We start from the raw sequence: 19,036 nt of genomic DNA, 5'->3' as shown, positions 1-19,036 counted from the left end.
GTAAAATGGTCTTATGAATTGGCGATTTCGTTCCAATTCTCACTCCAAGTAATATTCGGCATGCTAATTACATTGCCGGTTGCCAAATTGCAATATCCCTTATAGTTTCCGAGATATGGACTATCGAATATTTACATCTTAGGTTCTACTTCTAACTGCGCCTAAAATTGTAAAATGGTCTCATGTATAGGCGATTTCGTTCCAATTCTCACTCCAAGTAATATTCGGCATGCTAAATACATTGCCGATTGCCAAATTGCATTATCTCTTATAGCTTCCGAGATATTGACTGTCGAATATTTACACTTTAGGCTCTGCTTCTAACTGCGCCTAAAATTGTAAAATGGTCTTATGTATAGGCGATTTCGTTCCAATTCTCACTCCAAGTAATATTCGGCATGCTAATTACATTGCCGATTGCCAAATTGCATTATCTCTTATAGCTTCCGAGATATGGACTATCGAATAATTACACCTTAGGCTCTTCTAATTGCGCCTAAATTTGTAAAATGGTCTTATGAATTGGCGATTTCGCTCCAATTCACACTCCAAGTAATATTCGGCATGCTAATTACATTGCCGATTGCCAAATTGCATTATCTCTTATAGCTTCCGAGATATGGACTATCGAATAATTACACCTTAGGCTCTTCTAACTGCGCCTAAAATTGTAAAATGGTCTTATGAATTGGCGATTTCGTTCCAATTCACACTCCAAGTAATATTCGGCATGCTAATTACATTGCCGATTGCCAAATTGCATTATCTCTTATAGCTTCCGAGATATGGACTATCGAATATTTACAACTTAGGCTCTGCTTCTAACTAGGGCCCAAATTGTAAAATGGTCTAATGAATTGGCGATTTCGTTCCAATTCACACTCCAAGTAATATTCGGCATGCTAATTACATTGCCGATTGCCAAATTGCATTATCTCTTATAGTTTCCGAGATATGGACTATCGATAATTTACACCTTAGGCTCTGCTTCTAACTTGGGCCCAAATTGTAAAATGGTTTTATGAATTGGCGATTTCGTTCCAATTCTCACTCCAAGTAATATTCGGCATGCTAAATACATTGCCGATTGCCAAATTGCATTATCTCTTATAGTTTCCGAGGTATGGACTACCGAAAATTTACACCTTAGGCTCTGCTTCTAGCTGGGGCCCAAATTGTAAAATGGTTTTATGAATTGGCGATTTCGTTCCAATTCTCACTCCAAGTAATATTCGGCATGCTAATTACATTGCCGATTGCCAAATTGCATTATCTCTTATGGTTTCCGAGATCTTGAGTATCGAAGTTTTACAATTTGGCTCTTCCTCTAACTGGGGCCAAAATTGTAAAACGGTCTTATGTATTGGCGATTTTGTTCCAATTTACATTCCAAGTAATATTCGGCATGCTAATTACATTGCCGATTGCCAAATTGCATTATCTCTTATAGTTTCCGAGATATGGAGTATCGAAATTTTACAATTTGGCTCTTCCTCTAACTGGGACCAAAATTGTAAAATGGTCTTATGTATTGCCACTTCGTTCCAATTCATACTCAAGTAATATTCGGCATGCTAATTACATTGCCGATTGCCAAATTGCATTATTTCTTATGGTTTCCGAGATATGGACTATCGAATATTTACACATTAGGCTCTGCTTCTAACTGGGGCCCAAATTGAAAATGGTCTTATGAATTGGCGATTTCGTTCCAATTCTCACTCCAAGTAATATTCGGCATGCTAATTACATTGCAGATTGCCAAATTGCATTATCTCTTATGGTTTCCGAGATATGGACTATCGAATATTTACACATTAGGCTCTGCTTCTAACTGGGGCCCAAATTGAAAATGGTCTTATGAATTGGCGATTTCGTTCCAATCCTCACTCCAAGTAATATTCGGCATGCTAATTACATTGCCGATTGCCAAGTTGCATTATATCTTATGTGTTCCGATATATGGAGCATCGAAATTTTCCAATGTGGCTCTACCCCTAACTGGTGCCAAAATTGTAAAATGGTCTTTTGTATTGGCGATTTCGTTCCAATTCACATTCCAAGTAATATTCGGCATGCTAATTACATTGCCGATTGCCAAATTGCATTATCTCTTATGGTTTCCGAGATATGGACTATCGAATATTTACACATTAGGCTCTGCTTCTAACTGGGGCCCAAATTGAAAATGGTCTTATGAATTGGCGATTTCGTTCCAATCCTCACTCCAAGTAATATTCGGCATGCTAATTACATTGCCGATTGCCAAGTTGCATTATCTCTTATGTGTTCCGATATATGGAGCATCGAAATTTTCAATGTGGCTCTACCTCTAACTGGTGCCAAAATTGTAAAATGATCTTTTGTATTCGCGATTTCGTTCCAATTCACATTCCAAGTATTACTCGGCATGCTAATTACATTGCCGATTGCCAAATTGCATTATTTCTTATGGTTTCCGAGATATGGACTATCGAATATTTACACCTTAGGCTCTGCTTCTAACTGGGGCCCAAATTGTAAAATGGTCTTATGAATTGGCGATTTCGTTCCAATTCACACTACAAGTAATATTCGGCATGCTAATTACATTGCCGATTGCCAAATTGTATTATCTCTTATAGTTTCCGAGATATGGACTATAGAAAATTTACACCTTAGGCTCTGCTTCTAACTGGGGCCCAAATTGTAAAATGGTCTTATGAAATGGCGATTACGTTCCAATTCTCACTCCAAGTAATATTCGGCATGCTAATTACATTGCCGATTGCCAAATTGCATTATCTCTTACGGTTTCCGAGATATGGGGTATCGAAATATTACAATTTGGCTCTTCCTCTAACTGGGACCAAAATTGTAAAATGGTCTTATGTATTGACGATTTCGTTCCAATTCACATTCCAAGTAATATTCGGCATGCTAATTACATTTCCGATTACCAAATTGCATTATCTCTTATAGTTTCCGAGGTATGGACAACCGAAAATTTACACCTTAGGCTCTGCTTCTAGCTGTTGCCCAAATTGTAAAATGGTTTTATGAATTGGCGATTTCGTTCCAATTCTCACTCCAAGTAATATTCGGCATGCTAAATACACTGCCGATCGCCAAATTGCATTATCTCTTATGGTTTCCGAGATATGGATTATCGAAATTTTACAATTTGGCTCTTCCTCTAACTGGAACCAAAATTGTTAAATGGTCTTATGTATCGGCGATTTCGTTCCACTTCTCACTCCAAGTAATATTCGGCATGCTAATTACATTGCCGATTGCCAAATTGCATTATCTCTTATAGCTTCCGAGATATGGACTATCGAATAATTACACCTTAGGCTCTTCTTCTAACTGCGCCTAAAATTGTAAAATGGTCTTATGAATTGGCGATTTCGTTGCAATTCACACTCCAAGTAATATTCGGCATGCTAATTACATTGCCGGTTGCCAAATTGGATTATCTTTTATGGTTTTCGAGATATGGAGTATCGAAATTTTACAATTTGGCTCTTCCTCTAACTGCGGCCAAAATTGTAAAATGGTCTTAGGTATAGGCGATTTCATTCCAATCCTCACTCCAAGTAATATTCGGCATGCTAATTACATTGCCGATTGCCAAATTGCATTATCTCTTAGGGTTTCCGAGATATGGAGTATCGAAATTTTCCAGTTTGGCTCTTCCTCTAACTTGGGCACAAATTGTAAAATGGCCTTATGAATTTTCGATTTCGTTCCAATTCACATTCCAAGTAATATTCGGCATGCTAATTACATTGCCGATTGCCAAATTGCATTATCTCTTATGGTTTCCGAGATCTTGAGTATCGAAGTTTTACAATTTGGCTCTTCCTCTAACTGGGGCCAAAATTGTAAAACGGTCTTATGTATTGGCGATTTTGTTCCAATTTACATTCCAAGTAATATTCGGCATGCTAATTACATTGCCGATTGCCAAATTGCATTATCTCTTATAGTTTCCGAGATATTGAGTATCGAAATTTTACAATTTGGCTCTTACTCTAACTGCGACCAAAATTGTAAAATGGTCTTATGTATTGGCGATTTCGTTCCAATTCACATTCCAAGTAATATTCGGCATGCTAATTACATTTCCGGTTGCTAAATTGCATTTTCTCTTATAGTTTCCGAGATATGGACTACCGAAAATTTACACCTTAGGCTCTGCTTCTAACTTGAGCCCAAATTGTATAATGGTCTAATGAATTGTCGATTTCGTTCCAATTCACATTCCAAGTAATATTCGGAATGCTAATTACATTGCCCATTACCAAATTGCATTATCCCTTATGGTTTCCGAGATATGGACTATCGAATATTTACATCTTAGGCTCTACTTCTAACTGCGCCTAAAATTGTAAAATGGTCTTATGTATAGGCGATTTCGTTCCAATTCTCACTCCAAGTAATATTCGGCATGCTAAATACATTGCCGATTGCCAAATTGCATTACCTCTTATAGCTTCCGAGATATGGACTGTCGAATATTTACACTTTAGGCTCTGCTTCTAACTGCGCCTAAAATTGTAAAATGGTCTTATGTATAGGCGATTTCGTTCCAATTCTCACTCCAAGTAATATTCGGCATGCTAATTACATTGCCGATTGCCAAATTGCATTATCTCTTATAGCTTCCGAGATATGGACTGTCGAATATTTACACTTTAGGCTCTGCTTCTAACTGCGCCTAAAATTGTAAAATGGTCTTATGTATAGGCCATTTCGTTCCAATTCTCACTCCAAATAATATTTGGCATGCTAATTACATTGCCGATTACCAAATTGCATTATCTCTTATAGCTTCCGAGATATGGACTATCGAATAATTACACCTTAGGCTCTGCTTCTAACTAGGGCCCAAATTGTAAAATGGTCTAATGAATTGGCGATTTCGTTCCAATTCACACTCTAAGTAATATTCGGCATGCTAATTACATTGCCGATTGCCAAGTTGCATTATCTCTTATGGGTTCCGAGATATGGAGTATCGAAATTTTACAATGTAGCTCTACCTCTAACTAGTGCCAAAATTGTAAAATGGTCTTATGTATTGGCGATTCCGTTCCAATTCACATTCCAAGTAATATTCGGCATGCTAGTTACATTGCCGATTGCCAAATTGCATTATCTCTTATGGTTTACGAGATATGGAGTATCGAAATTTTACAATTTGGCTCTTCCTCTAACTGCGGCCAAAATTGTAAAATGGTCTTAGGTATAGGCGATTTCATTCCAATCCTCACTCCAAGTAATATTCGGCATGCTAATTACATTGCCGATTGCCAAATTGCATTATCTCTTAGGGTTTCCGAGATATGGAGTATCGAAATTTTCCAGTTTTGCTCTTCCTCTAACTTGGGCACAAATTGTAAAATGGCCTTATGAATTGGCGATTTCGTTCCAATTCACATTCCAAGTAATATTCGGCATGCTAATTACATTGCCGATTGCCAAATTGCATTATCTCTTATGGTTTCCGAGATCTTGAGTATCGAAATTTTACAATTTGGCTCTTCCTATAACTGGGGCCAAAATTGTAAAACGGTCTTATGTATTGGCGATTTTGTTCCAATTTACATTCCAAGTAATATTCGGCATGCTAATTACATTGTAAAATGGCCTTATGAATTGGCGATTCCGTTCCAATTCTCACTCCAAGTAATATTCGGCATGCTAATTACATTGCCGATTGCCAAATTGCATTATCTCTTATGGTTTCCGAGATATGGAACATCGAAATTTTACAATTTGGCTCTTGCTTTAACTGGGGCCAAAATTGTAAAATGGTCTTATGTATGGCGACTTCGTTCCAATTCATATTCAAGTAATATTTGGCATGCTAATTACATTGCCGATTGCAAAATTGCATTATCTCCTATAGTTTCCGAGATATTGAGTATCGAAATTTTACAATTTGGCTCTTACTCTAACTGCGACCAAAATTGTAAAATGGTCTTATGTATTGGCGATTTCGTTCCAATTCACATTCCAAGTAATATTCGGCATGCTAATTACATTTCCGGTTGCTAAATTGCATTATCTCTTATAGTTTCCGAGATATGGACTATCGAAAATTTACACCTTAGGCTCTGCTTCTAGCTGGGGCCCAAATTGTAAAATGGTTTTATGAATTGGCGATTTCGTTCCAATTCTCACTCCAAGTAATATTCGGCATGCTAAATACATTGCCGATTGCCAAATTGCATTATCTCTTATGTTTTCCGAGATATGGAGTATCGAAATTTTACAATTTGGCTCTTCCTCTAACTGGGGCCAAAATTGTAAAATGGTCTTATGTATTGGAGATTTCGTTCCTATTCACATTCCAAGTAATATTCGCCATGCTAATTACATTGCCGATTGCCAAATTGCATTATCTCTTATGGTTTCCGAGATATTAAGTATCAAATATTTGCAATTTGGCTCTTCCTCTTACTGGGACCAAAATTGTAAAAAGGTCTTGTGTATTGGCGATTTCGTTCCAATTCACATTCCAAGTAATATTCAGCATGCTAATTATATTGCCGATCGCCAAATTGCATTATCTCGTATGGTTTCCGAGATATGGAGTATCGAAATTTTACAATTTGGCTCTTCCTCTAACTGGGGCCAAAATTGTAAAATGGTCTTATGAATAGGCGATTTCGTTCCTATTCACATTCCAAGTAATATTCGAAATGCTAATTACATTGCCGTTCGCCAAATTACATTATCTCTTATGGTTTCCGAGATATTGAGTATCGAAATTTTACAACTTGGCTCTTCCTCTAACTGGGGCCAAAATTGTAAAAAGGTCTTGTGTATTGGCGATTTCGTTCCAATTCACATTCCAAGTAATATTCGGCGTGCTAATTATATTGCCGATTGCCAAATTGCATTATCTCTTATAGTTTCCGAGATATGGACTATCGATAATTTACACCTTAGGCTCTGCTTCTAACTTGGGCCCAAATTGTAAAATGGTCTTATGTATGGCGAGTTCGTTCCAATTCATATTCAAGTAATATTCGACATGCTAATTACATTGCCGATTGCCAAATTGCATTATCTCTTATGGTTTACGAGATATGGAGTATCGAAATTTTACAATTTGGCTCTTCCTCTAACTGCGGCCAAAATTGTAAAATGGTCTTAGGTATAGGCGATTTCGTTCCAATCCTCACTCCAAGTAATGCTCGGCATGCTAATTACATTGCCGATTGCCAAATTGCATTATCTCTTATGGTTTCCGAGATATGGAGTATCGAAATCTTCCAATTTGGCTCTTGCTCTATCTTTGGCACAAATTGTAAAATGGCCTTATGAATTGGCAATTTCGTTGCAATTCACATTCCAAGTAATATTCGGCATGCTAATTACATTGCCGATTGCCAAATTGCATTATCTCTTATGGTTTCCGAGATATGGAGTATCGAAATTTTACAATTTGGCTCCTACTCTAACTGGGACCAAAATTGTAAAATGGTCTTATGTATTGGCGATTTCGTTCCAATTCACATTCCAAGTAATATTCGGCATGCTAATTACATTTCCGGTTGCTTAATTGCATTATCTCTTATAGTTTCCGAGATATGGACTACCGAAAATTTACACCTTTGGCTCTGCTTCTAGCTGGGGCCCAATTTGTAAAATGGTTTTATGAATTGGCGATTTCGTTCCAATTCTCACTCCAAGTAATATTCGGCATACTAATTACATTGCCGGTTGCCAAATTGCATTATCTTTTATGGTTTCCGAGATATGGATTATCGAAATTTTACAATTTGGCTCTTCTTCTAACTAGGGCCCAAATTGTAAAATGGTCTTATGAATTGGCGATTTCGTTCCAATTCTCACTCCAAGTAATATTCGGCATGCTAAATACATAACCGATTGCCAAATTGCATTATCTCTTATAGCTTCCGAGATATGGACTATCGAATATTTACACTTTAGGCTCTTCTTCTAACTAGGGCACAAATTGTAAAATGGTCTTATGAATTGGCGATTTCGTTCCAATTCTCACTCCAAGTAATATTCGGCATGCTAATTACATTGCCGGTTGCCAAATTGCATTATCTTTTATGGTTTCCGAGATATGGAGTATCGAAATTTTACAATTTGGCTCTTCCTCTAACTGCGCTTAAAATTGTAAGATGGTCTTATGTATAAGCGATTTCGTTCCAATTCTCACTCCAAGTAATATTCGGCATGCTAAATACATTGCCGATTGCCAAATTGCATTATCTCTTATAGCTTCCGAGATATGGACTATCGAATATTTACACTTTAGGCTCTTCTTCTAACTAGGGCCCAAATTGTAAAATGGTCTTATGAATTGGCGATTTCGTTCCAATTCTCACTCCAAGTAATATTCGGCATGCTAATTACATTGCCGGTTGCCAAATTGCAATATCCCTTATAGTTTCCGAGATATGGACTATCGAATATTTACAACTTAGGCTCTGCTTCTAACTTGAGCCCAAATTGTAAAATGGTCTAATGAATTGGCGATTTCGTTCCAATTCACATTCCAAGTAATATTCGGAATGCTAATTACATTGCCCATTACCAAATTGCATTATCCCTTATAGTTTCCGAGATATGGACTATCGAATATTTACATCTTAGGCTCTACTTCTCACTGCGCCTAAAATTGTAAAATGGTCTCATGTATAGGCGATTTCGTTCCAATTCTCACTCCAAGTAATATTCGGCATGCTAAATACATTGCCGATTGCCAAATTGCATTATCTCTTATAGCTTCCGAGATATGGACTGTCGAATATTTACACTTTAGGCTCTGCTTCTAACTGCGCCTAAAATTGTAAAATGGTCTTATGTATAGGCGATTTCGTTCCAATTCTCACTCCAAGTAATATTCGGCATGCTAATTACATTGCCGATTGCCAAATTGCATTATCTCTTATAGCTTCCGAGATATGGACTATCGAATAATTACACCTTAGGCTCTTCTAACTGCGCCTAAATTTGTAAAATGGTCTTATGAATTGGCGATTTCGCTCCAATTCACACTCCAAGTAATATTCGGCATGCTAATTACATTGCCGATTGCCAAATTGCATTATCTCTTATAGCTTCCGAGATATGGACTATCGAATAATTACACCTTAGGCTCTTCTAACTGCGCCTAAAATTGTAAAATGGTCTTATGAATTGGCGATTTCGTTCCAATTCACACTCCAAGTAATATTCGGCATGCTAATTACATTGCCGATTGCCAAATTGCATTATCTCTTATAGTTTCCGAGATATGGACTATCGAATATTTACAACTTAGGCTCTGCTTCTAACTAGGGCCCAAATTGTAAAATGGTCTAATGAATTGGCGATTTCGTTCCAATTCACACTCCAAGTAATATTCGGCATGCTAATTACATTGCCGATTGCCAAATTGCATTATCTCTTATAGTTTCCGAGATATGGACTATCGATAATTTACACCTTAGGCTCTGCTTCTAACTGGGGCTCAAATTGTAAAATGGTTTTATGAATTGGCGATTTCGTTCCAATTCTCACTCCAAGTAATATTCGGCATGCTAAATACATTGCCGATTGCCAAATTGCATTATCTCTTATAGTTTCCGAGGTATGGACTACCGAAAATTTACACCTTAGGCTCTGCTTCTAGCTGGGGCCCAAATTGTAAAATGGTTTTATGAATTGGCGATTTCGTTCCAATTCTCACTCCAAGTAATATTCGGCATGCTAATTACATTGCCGATTGCCAAATTGCATTATCTCTTATGGTTTCCGAGATCTTGAGTATCGAAGTTTTACAATTTGGCTCTTCCTCTAACTGGGGCCAAAATTGTAAAACGGTCTTATGTATTGGCGATTTTGTTCCAATTTACATTCCAAGTAATATTCGGCATGCTAATTACATTGCCGATTGCCAAATTGCATTATCTCTTATAGTTTCCGAGATATGGAGTATCGAAATTTTACAATTTGGCTCTTCCTCTAACTGGGACCAAAATTGTAAAATGGTCTTATGTATTGCGACTTCGTTCCAATTCATACTCAAGTAATATTCGGCATGCTAAGTACATTGCCGATTGCCAAATTGCATTATCTCTTATAGTTTCCGAGATATAGACTCTCGAATCGGTCTTATGAATTGGCGATCACGTTCCAATTCTCACTCCAAGTAATATTCGGCATGCTAATTACATTGCCGATTGCCAAATTACATTATCTCTTATGGTTTCCGAGATATGGACTATCGAATATTTACACCTTAGGCTCTGCTTCTAATTTGGGCCCAAATTGTAAAATGGTCTTATGTATTGGCGATTTTGTTCCAATTTACATTCCAAGTAATATTCGGCATGCTAAATACATTGCCCATTGCCAAATTGCATTATCTCTTATAGCTTCCGAGATATGGACTGTCGAATATTTACACTTTAGGCTCTGCTTCTAACTGCGCCTAAAATTGTAAAATGGTCTTATGTATAGGCGATTTCGTTCCAATTCTCACTCCAAGTAATATTCGGCATGCTAATTACATTGCCGATTGCCAAATTGCATTATCTCTTATAGCTTCCGAGATACGGACTATCGAATAATTACACCTTAGGCTCTTCTAACTGCGCCTAAAATTGTAAAATGGTCTTATGAATTGGCGATTTCGTTCCAATTCACACTCCAAGTAATATTCGGCATGCTAATTACATTGCCGATTGCCTAATTGCATTATCTCTTATAGCTTCCGAGATATGGACTATCGAATATTTACAACTTAGGCTCTGCTTCTAACTAGGGCCCAAATTGTAAAATGGTTTTATGAATTGGCGATTTCGTTCCAATTCTCACTCCAAGTAATATTCGGCATGCTAAATACATTGCCGATTGCCAAATTGCATTATCTCTTATAGTTTCCGAGGTATGGACTACCGAAAATTTACACCTTAGGCTCTGCTTCTAGCTGGGGCCCAAATTGTAAAATGGTTTTATGAATTGGCGATTTCGTTCCAATTCTCACTCCAAGTAATATTCGGCATGCTAATTACATTGCCGATTGCCAAATTGCATTATCTCTTATGGTTTCCGAGATCTTGAGTATCCAAGTTTTACAATTTGGCTCTTCCTCTAACTGGGGCCAAAATTGTAAAACGGTCTTATGTATTGGCGATTTTGTTCCAATTTACATTCCAAGTAATATTCGGCATGCTAATTACATTGCCGATTGCCAAATTGCATTATCTCTTATAGTTTCCGAGATATGGAGTATCGAAATTTTACAATTTGGCTCTTCCTCTAACTGGGACCAAAATTGTAAAATGGTCTTATGTATTGCGACTTCGTTCCAATTCATACTCAAGTAATATTCGGCATGCTAATTACATTGCCGATTGCCTAATTGCATTATCTCTTATAGCTTCCGAGATATGGACTATCGAATATTTACAACTTAGGCTCTGCTTCTAACTAGGGCCCAAATTGTAAAATGGTTTTATGAATTGGCGATTTCGTTCCAATTCTCACTCCAAGTAATATTCGGCATGCTAAATACATTGCCGATTGCCAAATTGCATTATCTCTTATAGTTTCCGAGGTATGGACTACCGAAAATTTACACCTTAGGCTCTGCTTCTAGCTGGGGCCCAAATTGTAAAATGGTTTTATGAATTGGCGATCACGTTCCAATTCTCACTCCAAGTAATATTCGGCATGCTAATTACATTGCCGATTGCCAAATTACATTATCTCTTATGGTTTCCGAGATATGGACTATCGAATATTTACACCTTAGGCTCTGCTTCTAATTTGGGCCCAAATTGTAAAATGGTCTTATGTATTGGCGATTTTGTTCCAATTTACATTCCAAGTAATATTCGGCATGCTAAATACATTGCCGATTGCCAAATTGCATTATCTCTTATAGCTTCCGAGATATGGACTGTCGAATATTTACACTTTAGGCTCTGCTTCTAACTGCGCCTAAAATTGTAAAATGGTCTTATGTATAGGCGATTTCGTTCCAATTCTCACTCCAAGTAATATTCGGCATGCTAATTACATTGCCGATTGCCAAATTGCATTATCTCTTATAGCTTCCGAGATATGGACTATCGAATAATTACACCTTAGGCTCTTCTAACTGCGCCTAAAATTGTAAAATGGTCTTATGAATTGGCGATTTCGTTCCAATTCACACTCCAAGTAATATTCGGCATGCTAATTATATTGCCGATTGCCAAGTTGCATTATCTCTTATGTTTTCCGAGATATGGAGTATCGAAATTTTACAATTTGGCTCTTCCTCTAACTGGGGCCAAAATTGTAAAATGGTCTTATGTATTGGCGCTTTCGTTCCAATTCATATTCCAAGTACTATTAGGCATGATTATTCCATTGCCGATTGCCAAATTGCATTATCTCTTATAGTTTCCGATATATGGACTATCGAAAATTTACTCCTTAGGCTCTGTTTATAACTTGGGCCCAAATTGTAAAATGGTCTTATGAATTGGCGATTTCGTTCCAATTCATACTCCAAATAATAATCGGCATGCTAATTACATTGCCGATTGCCAAATTACATTATCCCTTATGGTTTCCGAGATATGAAACATCGAAATTTTACAATTCGGCTCTTCCCCTAACTGGGGCCAAAATTGAAAAATGGTCTTATGTATGGCGACTTCGTTCCAATTCATACTCAAGTAATATTCGGCATGCTAATTACATTGCCGATTGCCAAATTGCATTATCTCTTATGGTTTCCGAGATATGGAACATCGAAATTTTACAATTTGGCTCTTGCTTTAACTGGGGCCAAAATTGTAAAATGGTCTTATGTATTGGCGATTTCGTTCCAATTCACATTCCAAGTAATATTCGGCATGCTAATTACATTGCCGTTTGCCAAATTGCAATATCTTTTATGGTTTCCGAGATATGGAGTATCGAAATTTTACAATTTGGCTCTTCCTCTAACTGCGCCTAAAATTGTAAAATGGTCTTATGTATAGGCGATTTCGTTCCAATTCTCACTCCAAGTAATATTCGGCATGCTAAATACACTGCCGATTGCCAAATTGCATTATCTCTTATAGCTTCCGAGATATGGACTATCGAATATTTACACTTTAGTCTCTGCTCCTAACTGCGCCTAAAATTGTAAAATGGTCTTATGTATAGGCGATTTCGTTCCAATTCTCACTCCAAGTAATATTCGGCATGCTAATTACATTGCAGATTGCCAGATTGCATTATCTCTTATAGTTTCCGAGATATGGACTATCGAATATTTACAACTTAGGCTCTGCTTCTAACTTGAGCCCAAATTGTAAAATGGTCTAATGAATTGGCGATTTCGTTCCAATTCTCACTCCAAGTAATATTCGGCATGCTAAATACATTGCCGATTGCCAAATTGCATTATCTCTTATAGCTTCCGAGATATGGACTATCGAATATTTACAATTTAGGCTCTGCTTCTAAATGCGCCTAAAATTGTAAAATGGTCTTATGTATAGGCGATTTCGTTCCAATTCTCACTCCAAGTAATATTCGGCATGCTAATTACATTGCCGATTGCCAAATTGCATTATCTCTTATAGCTTCCGAGATATGGACTATCGAATAATTACACCTTAGGCTCTTCTTCTAACTGCGCCTAAAATTGTAAAATGGTCTTATGAATTGGCGATGTCGTTCCAATTCACACTCCAAGTAATATTCGGCATGCTAATTACATTGCCTGTTGCCAAATTGGATTATCTTTTATGGTTTTCGAGATATGGAGTATCGAAATTTTACAATTTGGCTCTTCCTCTAACTGCGGCCAAAATTGTAAAATGGTCTTAGGTATAGGCGATTTCATTCCAATCCTCGCTCCAAGTAATATTCGGCATGCTAATTACATTGCCGATTGCCAAATTGCATTATCTCTTATGGTTTCCGAGATCTTGAGTATCGAAGTTTTTCAATTTGGCTCTTCCTCTAACTGGGGCCAAAATTGTAAAACGGTCTTATGTATTGGCGATTTTGTTCCAATTTACATTCCAAATAATATTCGGCATGCTAATTACATTGCCGATTGCCAAATTGCATTATCTCTTATAGTTTCCGAGATATTGAGTATCGAAATTTTACAATTTGGCTCTTACTCTAACTGCGACCAAAATTGTAAAATGGTCTTATGTATTGGCGATTTCCTTCCAATTCACATTCCAAGTAATATTCGGCATGCTAATTACATTGCCGATTGCCAAATTGCATTATCTCTTATAGCTTCCGAGATATGGACTATCGAATAATTACACCTTAGGCTCTTCTAACTGCGCCTAAAATTGTAAAATGGTCTTATGAATTGGCGATGTCGTTCCAATTCACACTCCAAGTAATATTCGGCATGCTAATTACATTGCCGATTGCCAAATTGCATTATCTCTTATAGCTTCCGAGATATGGACTATCGAATATTTACAACTTAGGCTCTGCTTCTAACTAGGGCCCAAATTGTAAAATGGTATAATGAATTGGCGATTTCGTTCCAATTCACACTCCAAGTAATATTCGGCATGCTAATTATATTGCCGATTGCCAAGTTGCATTATCTCATATGTTTTCCGAGATATGGAGTATCGAAATTTTACAATTTGGCTCTTCCTCTAACTGGGGCCAAAATTGTAAAATGCTCTTATGTATTGGCGCTTTCGGTCCAATTCATATTCCAAGTACTATTAGGCATGATTATTCCATTGCCGATTGCCAAATTGCATTATCTTTTATAGTTTCCGATATATGGACTATCGAAAATTTACTCCTTAGGCTCTGTTTATAACTTGGGCCCAAATTGTAAAATGGTCTTATGAATTGGCGATTTCGTTCCAATTCATACTCCAAATAATAATCGGCATGCTAATTACATTGCCGATTACCAAATTACATTATCCCTTATGGTTTCCGAGATATGAAACATCGAAATTTTACAATTCGGCTCTTCCCCTAACTGGGGCCAAAATTGAAAAATGGTCTTATGTATGGCGACTTCGTTCCAATTCATACTCAAGTAATATTCGGCATGCTAATTACATTGCCGATTGCCAAATTGCATTATCTCTTATGGTTTCCGAGATATGGAACATCGAAATTTTACAATTTGGCTCTTGCTTTAACTGGGGCCAAAATTGTAAAATGGTCTTATGTATTGGCGATTTCGTTCCAATTCACATTCCAAGTAATATTCGGCATGCTAATTACATTGCCGTTTGCCAAATTGCATTATCTTTTATGGTTTCCGAGATATGGAGTATCGAAATTTTACAATTTGGCTCTTCCTCTAACTGCGCCTAAAATTGTAAAATGGTCTTATGTATAGGCGATTTCGTTCCAATTCTCACTCCAAGTAATATTCGGCATGCTAAATACATTGCCGATTGCCAAATTGCATTATCTCTTATAGCTTCCGAGATATGGACTATCGAATATTTACAATTTAGGCTCTGCTTCTAAATGCGCCTAAAATTGTAAAATGGTCTTATGTATAGGCGATTTCTTTCCAATTCTCACTCCAAGTAATATTCGGCATGCTAATTACATTGCCGATTGCCAAATTGCATTATCTCTTATAGCTTCCGAGATATGGACTATCGAATAATTACACCTTAGGCTCTTCTTCTAACTGCGCCTAAAATTGTAAAATGGTCTTATGAATTGGCGATTTCGTTCCAATTCACACTCCAAGTAATATTCGGCATGCTAATTACATTGCCGGTTGCCAAATTGGATTATTTTTTATGGTTTTCGAGATATGGAGTATCGAAATTTTACAATTTGGCTCTTCCTCTAACTGCGGCCAAAATTGTAAAATGGTCTTAGGTATAGGCGATTTCATTCCAATCCTCACTCCAAGTAATATTCGGCATGCTAATTACATTGCCGATTGCCAAATTGCATTATCTCTTAGGGTTTCCGAGTTATGGAGTATCGAAATTTTCCAGTTTGGCTCTTCCTCTAACTTGGGCACAAATTGTAAAATGGCCTTATGAATTGGCGATTTCGTTCCAATTCACATTCCAAGTAATATTCGGCATGCTAATTACATTGCCGATTGCCAAATTGCATTATCTCTTATGGTTTCCGAGATCTTGAGTATCGAAGTTTTACAATTTGGCTCTTCCTCTAACTGGGGCCAAAATTGTAAAACGGTCTTATGTATTGGCGATTTTGTTCCAATTTACATTCCAAGTAATATTCGGCATGCTAGTTACATTGCCGATTGCCAAATTGCATTATCTCTTATAGTTTCCGAGATATTGAGTATCGAAATTTTACAATTTGGCTCTTACTCTAACTGCGACCAAAATTGTAAAATGGTCTTATGTATTGGCGATTTCGTTCCAATTCACATTCCAAGTAATATTCGGCATGCTAATTACATTTCCGGTTGCTAAATTGCATTATCTCTTATAGTTTCCGAGATATGGACTACCGAAAATTTACACCTTAGGCTCTGCTTCTAACTTGAGCCCAAATTGTAAAATGGTCTAATGAATTGGCGATTTCGTTCCAATTCTCACTCCAAGTAATATTCGGCATGCTAAATACATTGCCGATTGCCAAATTGCATTATCTCTTATAGCTTCCGAGATATGGACTATCGAATATTTACAATTTAGGCTCTGCTTCTAAATGCGCCTAAAATTGTAAAATGGTCTTATGTATAGGCGATTTCGTTCCAATTCTCACTCCAAGTAATATTCGGCATGCTAATTACATTGCCGATTGCCAAATTGCATTATCTCTTATAGCTTCCGAGATATGGACTATCGAATAATTACACCTTAGGCTCTTCTTCTAACTGCGCCTAAAATTGTAAAATGGTCTTATGAATTGGCGATGTCGTTCCAATTCACACTCCAAGTAATATTCGGCATGCTAATTACATTGCCTGTTGCCAAATTGGATTATCTTTTATGGTTTTCGAGATATGGAGTATCGAAATTTTACAATTTGGCTCTTCCTCTAACTGCGGCCAAAATTGTAAAATGGTCTTAGGTATAGGCGATTTCATTCCAATCCTCGCTCCAAGTAATATTCGGCATGCTAATTACATTGCCGATTGCCAAATTGCATTATCTCTTATGGTTTCCGAGATCTTGAGTATCGAAGTTTTTCAATTTGGCTCTTCCTCTAACTGGGGCCAAAATTGTAAAACGGTCTTATGTATTGGCGATTTTGTTCCAATTTACATTCCAAATAATATTCGGCATGCTAATTACATTGCCGATTGCCAAATTGCATTATCTCTTATAGTTTCCGAGATATTGAGTATCGAAATTTTACAATTTGGCTCTTACTCTAACTGCGACCAAAATTGTAAAATGGTCTTATGTATTGGCGATTTCCTTCCAATTCACATTCCAAGTAATATTCGGCATGCTAATTACATTGCCGATTGCCAAATTGCATTATCTCTTATAGCTTCCGAGATATGGACTATCGAATAATTACACCTTAGGCTCTTCTAACTGCGCCTAAAATTGTAAAATGGTCTTATGAATTGGCGATGTCGTTCCAATTCACACTCCAAGTAATATTCGGCATGCTAATTACATTGCCGATTGCCAAATTGCATTATCTCTTATAGCTTCCGAGATATGGACTATCGAATATTTACAACTTAGGCTCTGCTTCTAACTAGGGCCCAAATTGTAAAATGGTATAATGAATTGGCGATTTCGTTCCAATTCACACTCCAAGTAATATTCGGCATGCTAATTATATTGCCGATTGCCAAGTTGCATTATCTCATATGTTTTCCGAGATATGGAGTATCGAAATTTTACAATTTGGCTCTTCCTCTAACTGGGGCCAAAATTGTAAAATGCTCTTATGTATTGGCGCTTTCGGTCCAATTCATATTCCAAGTACTATTAGGCATGATTATTCCATTGCCGATTGCCAAATTGCATTATCTTTTATAGTTTCCGATATATGGACTATCGAAAATTTACTCCTTAGGCTCTGTTTATAACTTGGGCCCAAATTGTAAAATGGTCTTATGAATTGGCGATTTCGTTCCAATTCATACTCCAAATAATAATCGGCATGCTAATTACATTGCCGATTACCAAATTACATTATCCCTTATGGTTTCCGAGATATGAAACATCGAAATTTTACAATTCGGCTCTTCCCCTAACTGGGGCCAAAATTGAAAAATGGTCTTATGTATGGCGACTTCGTTCCAATTCATACTCAAGTAATATTCGGCATGCTAATTACATTGCCGATTGCCAAATTGCATTATCTCTTATGGTTTCCGAGATATGGAACATCGAAATTTTACAATTTGGCTCTTGCTTTAACTGGGGCCAAAATTGTAAAATGGTCTTATGTATTGGCGATTTCGTTCCAATTCACATTCCAAGTAATATTCGGCATGCTAATTACATTGCCGTTTGCCAAATTGCATTATCTTTTATGGTTTCCGAGATATGGAGTATCGAAATTTTACAATTTGGCTCTTCCTCTAACTGCGCCTAAAATTGTAAAATGGTCTTATGTATAGGCGATTTCGTTCCAATTCTCACTCCAAGTAATATTCGGCATGCTAAATACATTGCCGATTGCCAAATTGCATTATCTCTTATAGCTTCCGAGATATGGACTATCGAATATTTACAATTTAGGCTCTGCTTCTAAATGCGCCTAAAATTGTAAAATGGTCTTATGTATAGGCGATTTCTTTCCAATTCTCACTCCAAGTAATATTCGGCATGCTAATTACATTGCCGATTGCCAAATTGCATTATCTCTTATAGCTTCCGAGATATGGACTATCGAATAATTACACCTTAGGCTCTTCTTCTAACTGCGCCTAAAATTGTAAAATGGTCTTATGAATTGGCGATTTCGTTCCAATTCACACTCCAAGTAATATTCGGCATGCTAATTACATTGCCGGTTGCCAAATTGGATTATTTTTTATGGTTTTCGAGATATGGAGTATCGAAATTTTACAATTTGGCTCTTCCTCTAACTGCGGCCAAAATTGTAAAAT

The sequence above is a fragment of the Rhynchophorus ferrugineus genome, unplaced genomic scaffold (assembly GCF_030347505.1).
Source record: "Rhynchophorus ferrugineus isolate W39M unplaced genomic scaffold, kcgeb_rfMv2 rfM6, whole genome shotgun sequence".
Lineage (NCBI taxonomy): Eukaryota > Metazoa > Arthropoda > Insecta > Coleoptera > Curculionidae > Rhynchophorus > Rhynchophorus ferrugineus.
The sequence above is the reverse complement of the archived record's forward strand: the minus strand, read 5'-3'. Positions refer to the sequence as shown.